At 35.4% G+C, this 16,955-nt stretch overlaps 1 pseudogene; it reads left to right on the top strand.

The window, feature by feature from the left end:
- Nucleotides 1-580: 580 nt before the first annotated feature.
- The window catches only part of LOC102417943, a 34,161-nt pseudogene continuing 17,786 nt past the window's right edge, over nucleotides 581-16,955 (top strand).

The raw sequence follows: 16,955 nt of genomic DNA, 5'->3' as shown, positions 1-16,955 counted from the left end.
GAGGGAGGGAGAGAGAGAGAGAGACAGATAGACAGACATTGATCATAGTCTCCCACACGCACGTGCCCAGATTGGGGATCAAACCCACAACCTGGGTATGTGCATGACCTGAATGGAACCTGCCACCCTGTAGTGTACAGGACTGCCACACTCTGGTACACAGGATCCTCCAACCAACTGAGCCAGGGTCCCTCCTTAAGGTTCTTAAGCTTAATCATATGTGAAAAATCTCTCCTGGCCTGTGTGCCTCAGTTGGTTAGACCATCGTCCGGTACTCTGAGAAGTGGAGGGTTCGATTCCCAGTCAGGGTAGGTACCTAAGTTTCAGGTTTGATCCTTGGTCAGGGTGAGTATGGGAGGCTACTGATCAATGTTTTTCTCTCACATTGATGTTTCTATCTCCCTCCCTTTCTCTCTCTAAAATCAATTTTTTTAAAATCTCTTCTGCATGTAATGTCATTGCTACAGCCTCAGGATGTTAACGTGCACACCTTTGAGGACCATTATTCAGCCTCCCACAATATCTAAATCAGTAGTTCTCAAAATAAATTTCTTAATGTCTACATTACTATTTTCTCAAAATGTGGTACCTAGGCCAGACCAGCAGTGGTTATATCTTCAGGGAACCTATTGAATCAGGAACTCTGGAGGTGAGGCCAAGAAACTATGCGTTTACAAGGCTTCTAATGTACTATAAAGTTTGAAACCTTCTAAAACATTCTTATATCTAGCAAGCTTCTAGTTTGAAGTAATTAAATTACTCTTCAGTGGGAAGTATTACAGCTGAGTATCAATGGTAGGAATCAGAGAAGGTCAATGTGAAAGTGCTTATTAAGGCTGAATGTCTGAATACCCTATCATTAAACTAGAAGCCCAGTGCACGAAATTTGTCAGCCCAGCCTGCACCCTCTTCAATCCGGGACCTCTCGGGGGATGTCTTGCCGCTGGTTTAGGCCCGGTCCCAGGGATCCCGATCCTGGGGCAGTCAGACATCCCTCTCACAATCCTGGTCTGCTGGCTCCTAATTGCTCACCTGCCTGCCTGCCTGGCTGCCCCTCACTGCCTCTGCATGCCAGCCTGATCACCCTAACTGCCCCCCTGGTGGCCTGGTCGCCCCTAACTGCCCCCCACTGCCAGCCAGGTCACTCCCAACTGCTCCTTCCCTGCCAGCCTGATTGCCCCCAACTGCCCCTCCCAATGCTGGCCTGGTCACCCCACGCAGACTACTTGTTCAGTCGTTTGGTTGTCCTCACTAACCCCCCTGCCGGCCTGGTCATATGCAGCCATCTTCTGAGGGTCAATTTTCATGTTACCTCTTTATTATATAGGATTTTCAGACAGTTGAAAACAAATGAAAAAAGCCATTGACTCCATTGCATCTGAGAGAGTTATTGAGGGTAGACCTTTAAAGAGGAGGTAGATAAAAATAATATGTTCCACAAATTACATTTTAAATTTATTTCAGAAGAAAAGTATTTTCTAAAGCTTGTGGCACCTAATATGAATTGTAGCAGCTTACAGAAGCCACTTCTTTTAATTCATCTCTATTTTCCACCCTATGACCAACCATGTAAGTGTTTATTAACATCCACACTACTGCTATCACTAAGTAGGTGGTAGGTAGAAATATATAGATGTTCACTATCCTTGGAAAACTGAAAATATGAAATGAGAGATATGACTAAGATATAAAAATCATTTAAAACAATATTCTGTGACATGTAATTATGTGTATTTCAGGTGAAATATTCATTTAGTAATGTAATTGAGGTGGTTGTCATAATCTGAGCAGATCTCAAAAATATTTTTAGAATTTAATACCTTTGTGAGTTTCTTTGTTAGATATGTGTGTAAGTTGAGACAGTAAATGGTTCAAATGAATCCAGCTGATGTGCTAGATCCACAGCTCACTTAACTGACACCATTACTTTTTATTTTACTTTTGTGATATTATCGATAATTTTACACATCTACATTAACATAGGAAAACAACCCCCGATGCTGGAGTTGACCTGGCACCATCACTTGAGGCTTTGGTGGTTGTTAGTAGGTGATCTGGCCCTAAAAACTAGGCTGTCACATGCTCCTGTGGACCATAATTTCAAAGAACACTAATATCAGAGAAGGCAACTCTGTGACTGCAATGGATTAAGACAAAAAACAGAAGAGCCTCATAAACATACTTGAAGAGAGAAAAACAACAATTATGTCCAAATCATGAAATTGGTCATCCATCCTCCTATACTATATAGCTAATATGAGTGGTATAATTTAGTCATAATACCTAAATTATTTTCATGTAGGAAAAGACAGGTAGTTCTACTTTGAATAAATTTAAAATGTCCCCTATACATACCCTAATCTGCCATATCTGTGTGTGACAAAAATCTGAAATATCTCACTGAATGGTTACTGGTAATTTGGAGCTGAAATGGACCTACTCATTAAATGCCAGAGTCCTCAACCAATTCATGTCACAGTCATTTTGTGCATCAGACCACCGTGACACAGCTCTTTAATCAATAGGACGAAAATGGGCAGGTCAAAGTTCAGAGACCCTTTTTCAACTCAGTTGAAGTATGGCAATTTGAACTGATTGCTAGACACAACACCAGCACACTTTGTTACACTGGCAGATATCATACAGACCTGTAGCTTTAGGTTGGAAATGTATTTACTCATTTCTTTAACAATTATATATTAAACTGCTGAAAATGCAAATGCTATTTGGTTTCCTTTTCTTTTGTAAATGATGTTTCTTTATCCATCTATCTTTTCTATTTTACAATCTATCTAATATATATATATATATATATATATATATATATATATATATGTGTGTGTGTGTGTGTGTGTGTGTGTGTGTGTGTGTGTACAAAATACCTATTTAATATTATTTTATAATTCTATCTATTCTGTTTTTGATACTGTGGGGAAATTTCCCAACTTAGTTACCAAGACAACCTAATCATCTGATGTAACAAAAACACACATGACATTTAAAGATTCTAAGATTTCAAATTTGAATCATTTATTGTGCTTGGTGATTTAACTGTTTTTACTTAGTTCATTGAATAAACCAGGTAAAATATGTTTTTATCCTTTTAAAAGTGTTTTGTATTTTCTTCATATAAGATTGTTTTCCTTGCTCAATTTAAAGAAATACAATTATCAGTTTATCTGAATGCATGCATATATGCATATCTATACACATACATATGCATGTATATATTTATACACATATGCAGAACACTTAATTTATAGTTCCTATGTATCTTTCTATGAGGATTAATTATGTCTTTATTTGTTCAATCACATTTTGATGATATACATGATAGTGTTAGATAATTGAATATTAATTTCTTCCTATCAGTAATGTTTAATTATTATTTTATCTGTCTCATTCATCTCTGTTTAGAACAGTATACGTACTTTATGAAGAATATTTTAATTAAGTGCCAGTAGCACATTCCAGGCGTGGGCTATCTATTTTATTACCTTGCTCACTTGGTTCTGTTTATACTCTTCAGTATTAAAAGTGTAGATATATAATTCTAATATATGCTAATGACCATAGTAATGACCAAAATTAAGATATTTAATCAGGTAGAATTAAGCCAAGATATACAAAAACAGGCAGTGGAAACAAAGTCCTGGGTTAAAATGTAAATTATAATTCTCAGTGTATTTGAGGTTAGGTTGTATTTTTGTCCTTCCTACTGTTCAGTTACAGGAAGCAATATATTCTCCTCTATTCTTAAATTCCTTCAGTTGGTTTTCTATCACAGTTAATTTTGTAAGGGATAAATTTGAATTCAAAAGGTTTCTATAATTTTGTGGGGATTTAAATTTAAAAACGTTAAAGAGACTCTACTATACAGGAAGTAATCTTTTAGGCATAACAGCACATAGTTTTCTGTTTGTTTGTTAATCTGTTTTGGCATTGTGGTACTCAATAGATGACATTTGTTATTTGTATTTATTATTTGTATTGCTCTTGTCACTGCCCTTTATATCTGCTTTTCACAAAAACAGTACAAAGTAAATATTATCCTTAATTCTCATATGAGGAAAGTTAGGTTGGTAGCTTTTAAAATCCTTGCAAATATCACCCTGTTACATTATAGTAATTACGGCCTCATTAACTTCTATTATTTTTTTTTATTCCAGTGTCCTTTCTTCATCCATCCCAGGTACACTTCCTCACTTGTAGAGAATTTGGACTAGTGCTCATCTCTGGAGGGACTTACAGCCCTGCAGTCCTGGTTCCATGATACTATTGTCATCCCAGGTAAAGGGCTATGGCCCATGAATCCCTGAGCATTGTCTGGTCTTCAGACAAAGGCTGCATCCAGGGCACCATGCATTTGTTAAGGCACCTGTGGAAGACCAGGGCATTGATCTAGTTCTGGATTTCATCAGTATAATTATCATGAAATTATTTTATTGGGATGGAAATATTCTTAAAGCAAAGCATGACAAATGTCAGGCTTTAGTAGCATAGTTTTTAATATAAATTCATCAGCCATATCTGTGTGTGTTTGTATGCACGAATGCAAACATTTGTTTTACATAGTGCATAACAATCAGGAACACACAGAAAATAGGAGAAAAGGCAGGATGAATTTGACCAAAAAAAAATACAGGGATTTAAAGGAGTGGCTTATACTCAATAAAGTCATAGTAAGTCTTCTCACTATATTTGGCAGTAGGAAGGAATCATTGATCAGAATATTCAGAACCTCAGAGGTCTCTGGCATTGTCTAGCTGATCATGGTGTCCCAGGAACTTAAAGATATGGGTTGACTGCTAAAATCTTACTTGATTTGTATAACTCAAAAATTTCTAGGACCAATGAACAGAAATTTGACTTGAATCACCACCATAGTGAATTACTTCCCCAGAAACAACCCCAGACTTGAGCTAGTTCACAGTCCCTTGAATGAAGGGAATGATGGCACCACTTGAGGAAAGATCCTGGTAAATAGCCAAAAGCTGTTTACTGTATATCTCCCCAGCCTTGCAAAGGAATATATGACCATTTACTCGGGTGACTATGCATTAGAAAAGGGGAAATAATCAGACATTTTGGGTATTGCTGGATATAGTGCTTTGAACTGACAATTACTGGTGACTTCAAACACTACTGTGGCCCACAGTCAAGTAAGGACTTAGGGAGATTACATTATGAATGGAGTTTTGTCTTAAGCCCTTCTCACAGTGGGCCATGAATCCTCTCTGTGATTATATCCCCAGTGCAGAATGCCTAACAAGGGTAGGCATACTTAGTAACTTGCAGAATGCCCACATATATCCCCTAATCTATGAAGAGAAATATTATGTTAGAGCAAACCAGAACTTCTTAACTACAAAAGTGTTAAAACGAAATATATGCCACATTACTGGAGGAATCACAGAGATTCGTGCCATCATTAAAAAATGTGAAGATACCCAAACAACTTATCCAAACATATCCAAAGAACTTACCAATTTGATCTGTGCAGAAGACAGGTAAATTTTAGATACTAACAGTGAATTGTTATACATTTAATTGGGTCTTTATTTTAAATACTAAAGGCCCAATGCACAAAATTCCTGCAAGAGTAGGCCTTCCTTCCCCTGGCTGCCTGCACTGGCTTCCCTCTGGCACCCAGGACCTGGGCTTCCCTCTGTCACCCGGGACCCTGGCTTCCCTCTGGCTGCTGGCAGGCACCTGGGACTCAGGCTTCCCTCGCAGCCCCAGTTCATCCAGAAGGATGTCTGGAAGGATGTCTGGTCTAATGAGCATATTACGCTTTTATTATTACAGGTAGTTGCTGTACCAGGTGAGATTTCATTGCTGGAACAAATCAACACATCTACTGGAACCTGGTAAGTGACTATTGATCTGCCAGTTTTTTGGTTTTTTTCTCTATATTTGTTAAAGATCATTAGAAGCCATTTTCTTCCAGCTGCTAGGGCCAGCAATATAACTTCTCTCTCCTCCCTCTGGACTATCTCAACTCTCCAACCTTGATTGCTTCTCTATTCTAAAAGACATCATGCTCCTCCATTACATTGATTATAACATCTTCTTTTCATGTAGCAGCAGAAATTAGAAAATATGCTAGAATCCATAAAATGCATGTATGCCAGAGAGTGAGAAATAAATCCCACTGAATTTTAGGGATCTGTCACTCAGGTAAAATCTCTTGAAGTCTAATTCTTCAAGACATGGTGACATATTTCTTTTTTTTTAAATATATTTTATTGATTTTTTACAGAGAGGAAGGGAGAGAGATAGAGAGTTAGAAACATCGATGAGAGAGAAACATCGATCAGCCGCCTCCTGAACATCTCCTACTGGGGATGTGCCCGCAACCCAGGTACATGCCCCTGACCGGAATCGAACCTGGGACCTTTCAGTCCGCAGGCCAACGCTCCATCCACTGAGCCAAACCGGTTTCGGCGTGACATATTTCTTTAACGTGGAAGGCCATGTTTCTAAATCTGATACCTCCTACTTCTAGAAAAAGAGACACATGCTTAGTGGGTCATTTTGAATATTGGAGGTAACATTTGTATTATTTGGCAATGAGGATGGAGTGTTGACAGAGACATAGTGTTTGGAAGAGAACGGATTGTGAGCTGATGTAGGGGATATGAAAATTCTCATTCAGAGCTGTTAGCAAATGCTCTCACCCAAGTGGTGAGTGAGAGGGGCTGGTAGAAAGTGTCCTCTACTTCTCTACCTTTTAATGAATGTGGAAAGGATGAATACTGAGAGGTAGGATTGAAAAAATGCTGCCCAAGTGATGCTTTGATTGTTGTGCATTCTCCTTCAAGTGGGAGGCAGTATGTTGTCATGACAATAGGGAAGCAAGTTCTGCAGCTTCAGCTTAAGGACAATGTGGCTGTAGCTGTTGAGTCATACTTCACTCAAAGCAGAAATATATGGTGTAGGAGTGAGGATATAGAGTTTTGGTGTCTGATTGAGCTGTATGGACAAATTCTCACAACAAAAATTAAATGCAGTGCTTGCTTATTGTCATGACTTGGCTTTTTTATTCTACACCCTGCATCCCTTCAAACCAAACTACCCTGATATCTGCTATCTTAAGGAGAAAGATGTTTAGGGGTGAGGCTGAGGTTTACAGTTGGGGTGTTTTTCAGTTATACTAGCTATAATACTGTAATGTTATGGGGAATCAGGCTTTTGCTTTTGTCTTTATTTGGAAGTTATGTATGGATGGCTGCCAAGTTGGATGTGTTCTGTGTCAGTATAGCTCAACTGGAACTATGTACCCCAGAATTTCCTTCTTTATATATGGTTGTTTAAGATTGTGCAGATTTCTCAATCTTCAATTTGCACAATATTTGGAAGCTGAGAATGAAACCTCTGACATTTTTATGCTTGGGAATAAGAATAAGATAGATACTATTGCAGCTCATGAACATTGTCAATCAACTGGATCATATTATTCCTTCAGCTTCCTCTAGGCAACATTTTTTCCTGAAGGTCACTCAGATCATTTTGAAGTTAAAAGCTTAGATATGGTGAGAGATATGGTGAGAGTCTAAGTTGGGCTTCAAAGTACTTTTGTGAGTTCCAGCTTGTCTTCCTGGATTCTAATTTGTCCTCAGTCTTCTCTACCTCTCATCCATCTCCCTTCCTAACTGCCTTCACTCCAAGTCAACAGAATTACATAAACTGTTCACCTAATTGCCAAAATTATGTAAGGTCAAATTCATATACAGTCCTCTTATTTGACACCATTGTTTTGTGGTCTGCTTCTCTAATCAAATCCTGACTGATACAGAGGAAGAGAAAAAAATGATACTCCTAGTACATGCATTTTGTCATTTGACATATAGATGAAAAACATCTAGTAAACTAGAAATGGTAAACGCCTGTCTTAAATGGTAAAGTCCTACTTATTCCTAGGAATAAGACAAATGAAAATGTGTAAAGTCTCTATATTTAAAATGAATACAAGAATTTTGTGAGATTTACATAGGGGAGTTATTATCCTACTTGGGTTACCACAATAAACTATCACAGACTGGAGGGCTTAAATAACAGACATTTGTTTTCTCACAGTTCTGGAGACTAGAGTCCAAGACTAAGTTGCTAGGGTTGGTTTCTGGTGAAGCCTCTCTTCTTAATTTGTAGAGGGCCACCTTCTTGCTGTGTCCTCACATGGCTGTGTTTACACAGAGGAAGGGAGAGATCTTTGGTGCCCTTCCTTTTTATAGGGACATCATCCTCAGGGGATTATAGCCCTATTTTTATGGTTTCTTTTACTTTAATTGTTTTACGGAAGGCCTTATCTCCAAATGCAGTCACATTGGAGGTCAGGGTTTCAATAAATGAATTTTGAGGTGGGGCATAATTCAACCCATAAGAGAAACTAGTCATTCCTACACTATTTGTAGTAGCCAAAGCAGGAGACAGCTTAAATATCCACCAACAGTAAAATAGATAAGTGTGTTGTGTTTTTTTTTCTTTTATGGACTAGGGAATATTATATGGCAATAAATGAGAAAGAAACTTTACTACACAAAGCATATTATAATCCTACTGTTATGTTAAAGAAGCCAGATACTACATAGTAGACACTATATGATTCCATTTATATAAAGTTCATAAACAGACAAAAATAATCTATGATGACAGAAGTCAGGATACCAATTACCCTTCCAGGGAATAGAGAAGAGAATGAGAAGAGTACCCAGTTTTAAAAATGTTCTATTTGTGAGTGTGTGTGTGTGTGTGAGTGTGTGTGTGTGCATGTGTGTGTGTGTGTGTGTGTGTGTGTGCTGTGAATATACAGATTTGTTCAAGGTAAATGTTCATTCAGTTGTACACTCATGATTTTTAGACCTTGAACTGTATTTCAATAAAGTTATTTTCAGTTGAACACTAAAAATTAGGGAAACATCACTCTTTTGGGAGCAATTAGTTCTATTGTCATTGAAATTCTGGTTTTGAGTGAGCCAAGTTAACAATAAAGTAAAATCTCTGCTTGAAAGCTTCAGTATTAAGAGTACATCATTAAAAACAAATAAAGCCAACCAACGATGACAGCTTTAGTTGTGATGCTCCCAGATACCTTCGCCTTATGTAGGTACTGTCTTGCCTTGTTTACAACACTATCACAAATAATGTTCAAGGGCTCCAAACTGGATTGCTGCATTCTGTTTTTCAAGAGATGCTTAAATTTCCTACATCATGTATTTTTAATTGTTATTATTGAAAGTGCCCTTTCTCTCTATTGATGTTTTTACAAAGTGTACCTAGTCTTCAAAACTTAGAACATGCAGTCTTATTCTCTAAAGCCTTTTAATATCATCTCAGTGAGAAGACAATATTCACAGCTGTCTGTGACACTTACTGGACTTTGTTTGATAGTATAAGTATTTTAAATGTGTCTAATGTCTTTAATCACAAGCTACATAAAACAGAAATAGAGTGGGCATATAGTAGTGTTTGGAAAAGAGAAAATAGCAGTGAGTTGTGAAAATAAATGAGTTAAATTTGAATAGAAATTAACTTAGAATTGGAATATAAAATCTCATGAAATGAAACAGAAAGAAGATAAATATTAATTGAGAGTTTCTATGTATTGATAGTTTTTACTTTAATTTTATTTAAGTATAGTTGGTATAAAATCTTATATTGGTTATATTATTGTCAGGCATACAATATAGTGATTCAACATATTTATACCCTACAGTTTCATCAACCCACTAATTCTAGTAACCATCTGTCACCATGTAAACTTACCACAATATTGTTGACTGTATGCCTTTTCTCCTTTTAACCATCCCTTTGGCAATGATATGGAGAAAAGGAAACCCTTGTGCACTGTTGGTGAGACTGCAAACTAGTGCAGTCCCTATGGAAAACAGTATGGCGATTCCTCAAAAAACTAAAAATAAATATACCATATGACCCAGCAATTTCATTTCTGGGTATTCATCCAAAGGAAACAAGAACAATAATTCGAAAAGATAATGCACCACTATGTTCATTGCAGCATTATTTATATTTGACAAGATGAAGGAGCAACCTAGATGTTCATAAATAGATGAATGGATAAAGATAATGTGATACTGTGATATGTGTGTGTGTGTGTGTGTAATATTAAGCAATAATTAAAAAGAATGAAATCTTGCCATTTGTGACAACATAGATGGTTCTAGAGCAGTGATTCTCAACCTTCTGGCCCTTTAAATACAGTTCCTCACGTTGTAACCCAACCATAAAATTATTTTCATTGCTACTTCATAACTGTAATGTTGCTACTGTTATGAATCGTAATGTAAATATCTGATATGCAGGATGGTCTTAGGCGACCCCTGTGAAAGGGTTGTTCGACCGCCAAAGGGGTCGCGACCCACAGGTTGAGAACCGCTGTTCTAGCAGGTATTATACTGAGTGAAATAAGTTAGACAGAGAAAGATAAATGAAAATGGTTTCACTTATATATGGACACTTAAAAATAAAACAAATAAACAAAAAACAGACTCATAGAGACAGAGACCAAAAGGATGGTTGATAGATTTTAAGTATGTGACAGCTTATTTTGAGTGGTCTAATGGACCATAGATCCCTAAAGAGTAAAATCGTATAAGTGAGAAAACACTGATTATAAATTGGCCAGATAGATGTATACTTATTTCTGGAGCTTTCTCTGTTTCTACCTAATGTCGACATTTAGTAGTTCTGAATTTCCTTCTTTGTATTATATACCCAAAATGATTAAGCCAAATTTGCCTTTTCAGTCTTTTAAAATGTGTCAAATTTATTTTACCAGAATTGCCTATAGTAAAATACAGATTCAGTGAGTTTTATGTAATGCTACCTTAATACAAAAACTTGTCTAGTTCCATAGATTAGTTATGCTAATATATATTTAAACATCAGTTTTTTTCAAATAGCATACCTATATTAAATTAGTAAAGAGAATGTGTGCTCTTCCTTACTAAGTATAAAGAAATAAAATATTTTCTTTTTGAAATATATGTGACAAAATTTTTAAAATGACTTCAGAAATTGGAGAAAGAGCCTAATATAAAAGTATACTTAATAAATACTTTCAACTAATAAGAAATTTTTCAAAAACTCTTTAGTACTTTATGACCTAGGGTCTTCAATGTTATGAATCTTGAGATACATTGTTATGTATCTAAATGAGGCTTTCAAATGATTTTAAGAATCTCATTAATCATCATAATAATTCTAGGGGCATTTTCTCAAGAAAGAAGTATTGACTACTTTTCAAAATTATTCACTGTAGGAGAAAAGTTTGTCCCTTTTCTAATTTGTAATTCTCGTAAACTTTATAATATTTGAAAAGCTCTTGTATTTAATGTAATACAGAACTGCCTGTGAACTTAGTTTTCATCTCTGTTGCCTATAACAGTAGTAATGTAACACGTGAAGAGATGTATATTTTTGGTTTAGATTCTTTATAACTGACTGGGCAATTTTCTGTCAATTGCACCATTTTATCTATTCTTTTATGTATCTTGTTTAATAATGCGGTTACTTCTGTGCTTATGGAGTCACATGTAAAACAAAACAAAACAAAAACTCAGAATAATTTAACCCAAGTTGTGAAGACTTACAGACATCAAATATTTAATGTTAAAGAAAGCTTCTGAGAGAAATGGCAGAGGAAGTGCATGTGTATCTATCCAAGAAAACTTCCCTAAACTCCAACTGGAGAATGACCTAATCAGCATTTAATAAGCTCTGTACAATATTCACAAAATAAAATATTCTTTGAACAAAAGAGATAAAGGTAAGACATTCTTCATGGATTTTATTCTTGCACATATTTTAAGCTTTAGTAAATGAGTGGAAGATTTTACAAGACTTCCTGGGCTGTATCTTGAAGGGATTGCAAACAGGATCATCAGAAGTGGAGAGGCTGAGGAGACATTGTGGTGAGAGGGACATTTTTAGTTTCCTCTCTGACTCACCTTCTTAATGAGGAGAGATGAGTCCTGGAGGCAACCCTATTTGGCAGCTGCACAGCAGAGGTGAGCATCTGCAGGGGGTAGCGGTGGGGGGGAAGCATTGACCTAGAAACAAAAAGAAAAAAAATACAAAGGACTATGCGTTGAGGGATTTATTTTACCCTGACTCCTAATCAAAATGACCTACCCAGAAGCAGGGAACAAATGGACGTTCACATAGTAGACTTGGCATAAGGTGCAGAAATAAATTCACACACAAAAATATTCCCAGGTTATAACTGTTCATATTGCCAGTTCCCTCTACAATACACTCAGGGAGTTCAATTTTAAAACTAAAATAAATACCATCAAAGCCTTATCCTTCAAACAAATAATAAGGAAAATGTTCAATTAAAGTCTGGGGAAAAATACGAAGGACCAAATAGATTCTACCCACATGGATAAAAGTTCAGAGTGGACCCTGAATTACCTGTAGTATAAGAGATTCAGTAAGATTTATGTAATATACGTTAGCACAATAGTGTCCAGTTCTACCGATTGATTATGTTAATACATTAGATACATCAACTTTTCAAATATCATAAATGCATAAAGAAAATGTTTGATGATCTTGTTGCAGAAGGATCACTTATGGATCCTGTTAAAAATACAGATATGCTAAATTTACATTAGGGATCTAATTGCAATGTCAGAGTTTTAAAAATTTATACATCTGTTAACCTGTTTTACCTTATGAATTAAAATATTTTTAAGTATTAACATAATTTTAAACTTATTTCAGGTAATTCTGACACACAGCTAAGTAGCATAAACTGAGTTCTACTCTTTCATAAATTCATGGTAATTCTTACAACTGAACAGAAAAAATCCTTGTGAAGGCGTTAATCTATATATGATAATTAAACTGATTCACTGTAATGGTGATCCCATAATTTCAACTTCATAGATGAACTACAATAATTTAGATCAGAGATTGTTCTGGTGGAAAACAAGTCTTATCTGCCATATTAATAATACTATTCTGCTCTTCCATCTCTTTCTTCCTGTAATCTACCTTGCTTTTTATCCACCTTTGCCCATCCCCTTTTTCTCTACCTTTCTATTCTCCTGTTGAGTAGAAATGTCCCTTATTGAGTAGAAATTTTCTCCATAATTTCCCAAAGAAATATGAAAAATTAGAAATTTAGTAGCAGAAGTATGAATGTTAAATAATGCTAGGTGCTTCTTTAGAAGAAATTAAAAAACAAACAAACAACTAAACAAATTTATTAAAGCTGCTGTATAGACCCGACAGAAACCTAGGAGAAGGCAATTATTATTTCACTAGAGGCCCGGTGCACGGATTCATGCACATTGTGAGGAAATTAATTAGAAGAAATATTTTAGAGGCTGGGGAAGAATGTGGTAGATTGGCCGGCTGGGGAGGGACTGCAGGAGGGCTCCAGGGCATGTCCAGCCTGTCTCACCCAGTCCCAATTGGCCGGACCCCAGCAGCATGTTAACCTACCAGTCGGAGAATCTGCCCCCTCGTAGTCAGTGCGCATCATAGCAACTGGTCAAACGGTCGAAGGAACAATCGGACACTTAGAATATTAGGCTTTTATCATATAGGATAGTAACATCATTCTCAGTTTCACAAATTTAGGTCATCCATTGTAAATGCTATCTTAAAACATATGTTCTCTATTTATTTTTAAAAAGTGTTGCAGATAGTTATTGGTAAAATAACCAGTATACCCATTATAAAAATATAGTATGTTTATTTTTATATCATGTGTATATCAGCAGGATAAGTCTGCACATACCCTTTAGTGTCTGTGAGAATGAGCCATCTATAAATAGTAACCTTGGTGAAAATAGATTTTTTTGAGGGATTTTATGTAATTCTTACACTCTGGGGGTAAGTGTAAGATGGTAATATCGGGACAGAAAAAATTAACAATAATATTTAAGACACTGATTAATATTTAAAATATTAAGTAACAGAAGTTAAACATGTTTCTAAGTGAAAATAAAATATGTGGATTCTAAAAAGAAAAATCAAGTTCAGATACAGAGGACAGAGTGGTGGTTGTCAGGGGTGAGAGTAATGTACAGCATGATGACTATAGGTAACAATGCAGCATGGCATATTTGAAAGATGCTAACTTTTCTTAAAAGTTAGAAAAAGAAATTATAACTATGTGAGGTGATAGATATTAGGTAAACTTAGTGTAATAATAATTTTGCAATTTTGGCATATATCAAATATATGTGTTGTATACCTAGAACTAATAAAATGTTATATGTTAGTCTTATCTCAATAAAAATGAATAAATAAAATTATTTTTAAAGTAACTGTTTAGGTGATTATATTGAATACAAGAATGAAATAAGCATCACAAGAAATTGTTCTCAGACCAATTGTAAAATAAAAGATCTAAGTGGGATTTGGAAACATTTTTTAAACTTAACTAAAAATCTCCAACTTTTCCAAAATAGCTAAAATGGTTTAATTTTTTTATGTATACCATTAAGGAATTCCTCAGGAAATATTTTTTCCAGAGTAAGTTCAAATTTCTAGCTCTAAAGGTAAAAAAAAGAGTCAAGTACCTTTAAGAATGGGAAAATTGAAAATTAATCAAAACACAAATAGAATACACACATGATTAAGGAATTATAAATTTCAGTGAAAATTGTGACAAAAGTACTTAGAAAATATCTTTTTTTCTTCCTTCCTTTATTTTTTTTACTTACTAGTATTATTTATTTATTTATTTATTTATTAAATTATTTATTATTTAAAGTATTACATATGTTTCCCCTGCCCCCTTTGACCTCTTCCTGGCCACTCCCACCCCAGCACATCCCCTTACCACCACCCCCGCCCAGTGTCTGTGTCCATTGGTTATGCTTATATGCATGCATACAAGTCATTTGGTTGATCTCTTACTGCCCTCCCCCGCCTACCCTCTTAGATTTGATGGTCTGTTCAATGCTTCTCTGTCTCTGGATCTGTTTTTGTTCATTAGTTTATGTTGTTCATTATATTCCACAAATGAGTGAGATCATGTGATATTTATCTTTCTCTGACTAGCTTATTTCGCTTAGCATAGTGTTCTCCAGTTCCATCCATGCTGTTGTGAATGGTAAGATTTCTTTCTTTTTTACAGCAGCATAGTATTCCATTGTGTAGATGTACCACTGTTTTTTAATCCACTCATCTGCTGATGGGCACTTAGGCTGTTTCCAAATCTTAGCTATTGTAAATTGTGCTGTTATGAACATAGGGGTGCATATGTCCTTTCTGATGGGTGTTTCTGATTTCTTGGGATATATTCCTAGAAGTGGGATTACTGGGTCAAGTGGGAGTACCATTTTTAATTTTTTGAGGAAGCTCCATACTGTTCTCCACAATGGCTGCACCAGTCTACATTCCCACCAGCAGTGCACTAGGGTCCCTTTTTCTCTGCATTCTCGCCAGCACTTGTTGTTTGTTGATTTGTTGATGATAGCCATTCTGACAGGTGTAAGATGGTATCTCATTGTCATTTTGATTTGCATCTCTTGGATGATTGGTAGCTTTTAGCATGTTTTCATATGTCTCTTGACCTTCTGTATGTCATTTTTTGAAAAGTGTCTATTTAGGTTCTTTGCCCACTTTTTGATTGGATTATTTATCTTCCTTTTGTTAAGTTGTATGAGTTCCCTGTAAATTTGGGAAGTTAAACCCTTATCTGAGATCACATTGGCAAATATGTTCTCCCATGCAATGTGCTTTCTTGTTGTTTTATTGATGGTTTCTTTTGCAGTAAAGAAACTTTTTATTTTGATGTAGTGCCATAAAGTTGTAGGGTTCACAATACCAGATATCAAGCTATATAACAAAGCCACTGTTCTCAAAACTGCCTGGTACTGGCCCAAGAACAGACATATAGACCAATGGAACAGAAGAGAGAACCCAGAAATCAACCCAAGCCAGTATGCTCAATTAATATTTGACAAAGGAGGCAAGCGCATACAAAGGAGTCAAGACAGTCTCTTTAATAAATGGTGTTGGGAAAATTGGAAAGATACATGCAAAAAAATGCAACTAGACCATCAACTTACACCATACATAAAAATAAACTCAAAATGGATAAAGGATTTAAACGTAAGATGGGAAACCATAAAAATCTTAGAAGAATCCATAGGCAGCAAAATATCAGACATGTGTTGTAGCAATATCTTTACCAATAGAGCTCCCAGGACAATGGAAATTAAGGAGAAAATAAACAAACGGGACTACATCAAAATTATTTACTTATTTTTTAAAGGAAAGGTCCTTTTCATGCTTGGATATAATGATATTTAGATGTGAAAAAACCTTTTCTCTTAAGACATTTGGTAGTTTTTTAATGTTATTTTTCCTGCTTGTCCTGATTGATAGATATAAGTTGATGATTAATATATAGGTCCTAATTAGTTTACTTTCTAATGAATAGTAGTGAATATGTTCAAAGTTTAATGATATCTCAATTTCAAAAGAATTAAAATATAATACAAGTTCTTGTGAAATGTTTCTTATGCTATATATATATATTTAAATAAGCCATTAAATCATGTATAAATATGAAATTATATGATGCAACAATCACTCTTATGAAATAATTAAGGAAAAACTAGTGGGCAATTTCAATATTAAATTTAAATGTTTAAATAATCAATATTTATTATGGATATTTTTAAATTTTAATAAACGGTTAAAAAATTCTAAACATTTAAAGGCCTAGTGTGTGAGCATAGATGTTTTCCTAACTATGTTATTGCTGAAATTTATCAGGTTTCAGTGTCATGTATATTAGAAGTGGTTCTATATTTTATTTTATCTAAACTTTTAGCTGCACTGCAGTTTGAGAAATACAACTGCATTCCAACTATAATGGGATTTAAACACTGAAATGAAATCCCTGCCTCTAATGCTACCTTGCTTGAAATCTTTCTCTTTGAGATGATGGCTAAGTGCACTAG

The sequence above is a fragment of the Myotis lucifugus genome, unplaced genomic scaffold, assembly GCF_000147115.1.
Source record: "Myotis lucifugus unplaced genomic scaffold, Myoluc2.0 scaffold_149, whole genome shotgun sequence".
In the NCBI taxonomy this organism is placed as follows: Eukaryota; Metazoa; Chordata; class Mammalia; order Chiroptera; family Vespertilionidae; genus Myotis; species Myotis lucifugus.
The sequence above is the reverse complement of the archived record's forward strand: the minus strand, read 5'-3'. Positions and strand labels throughout refer to the sequence as shown.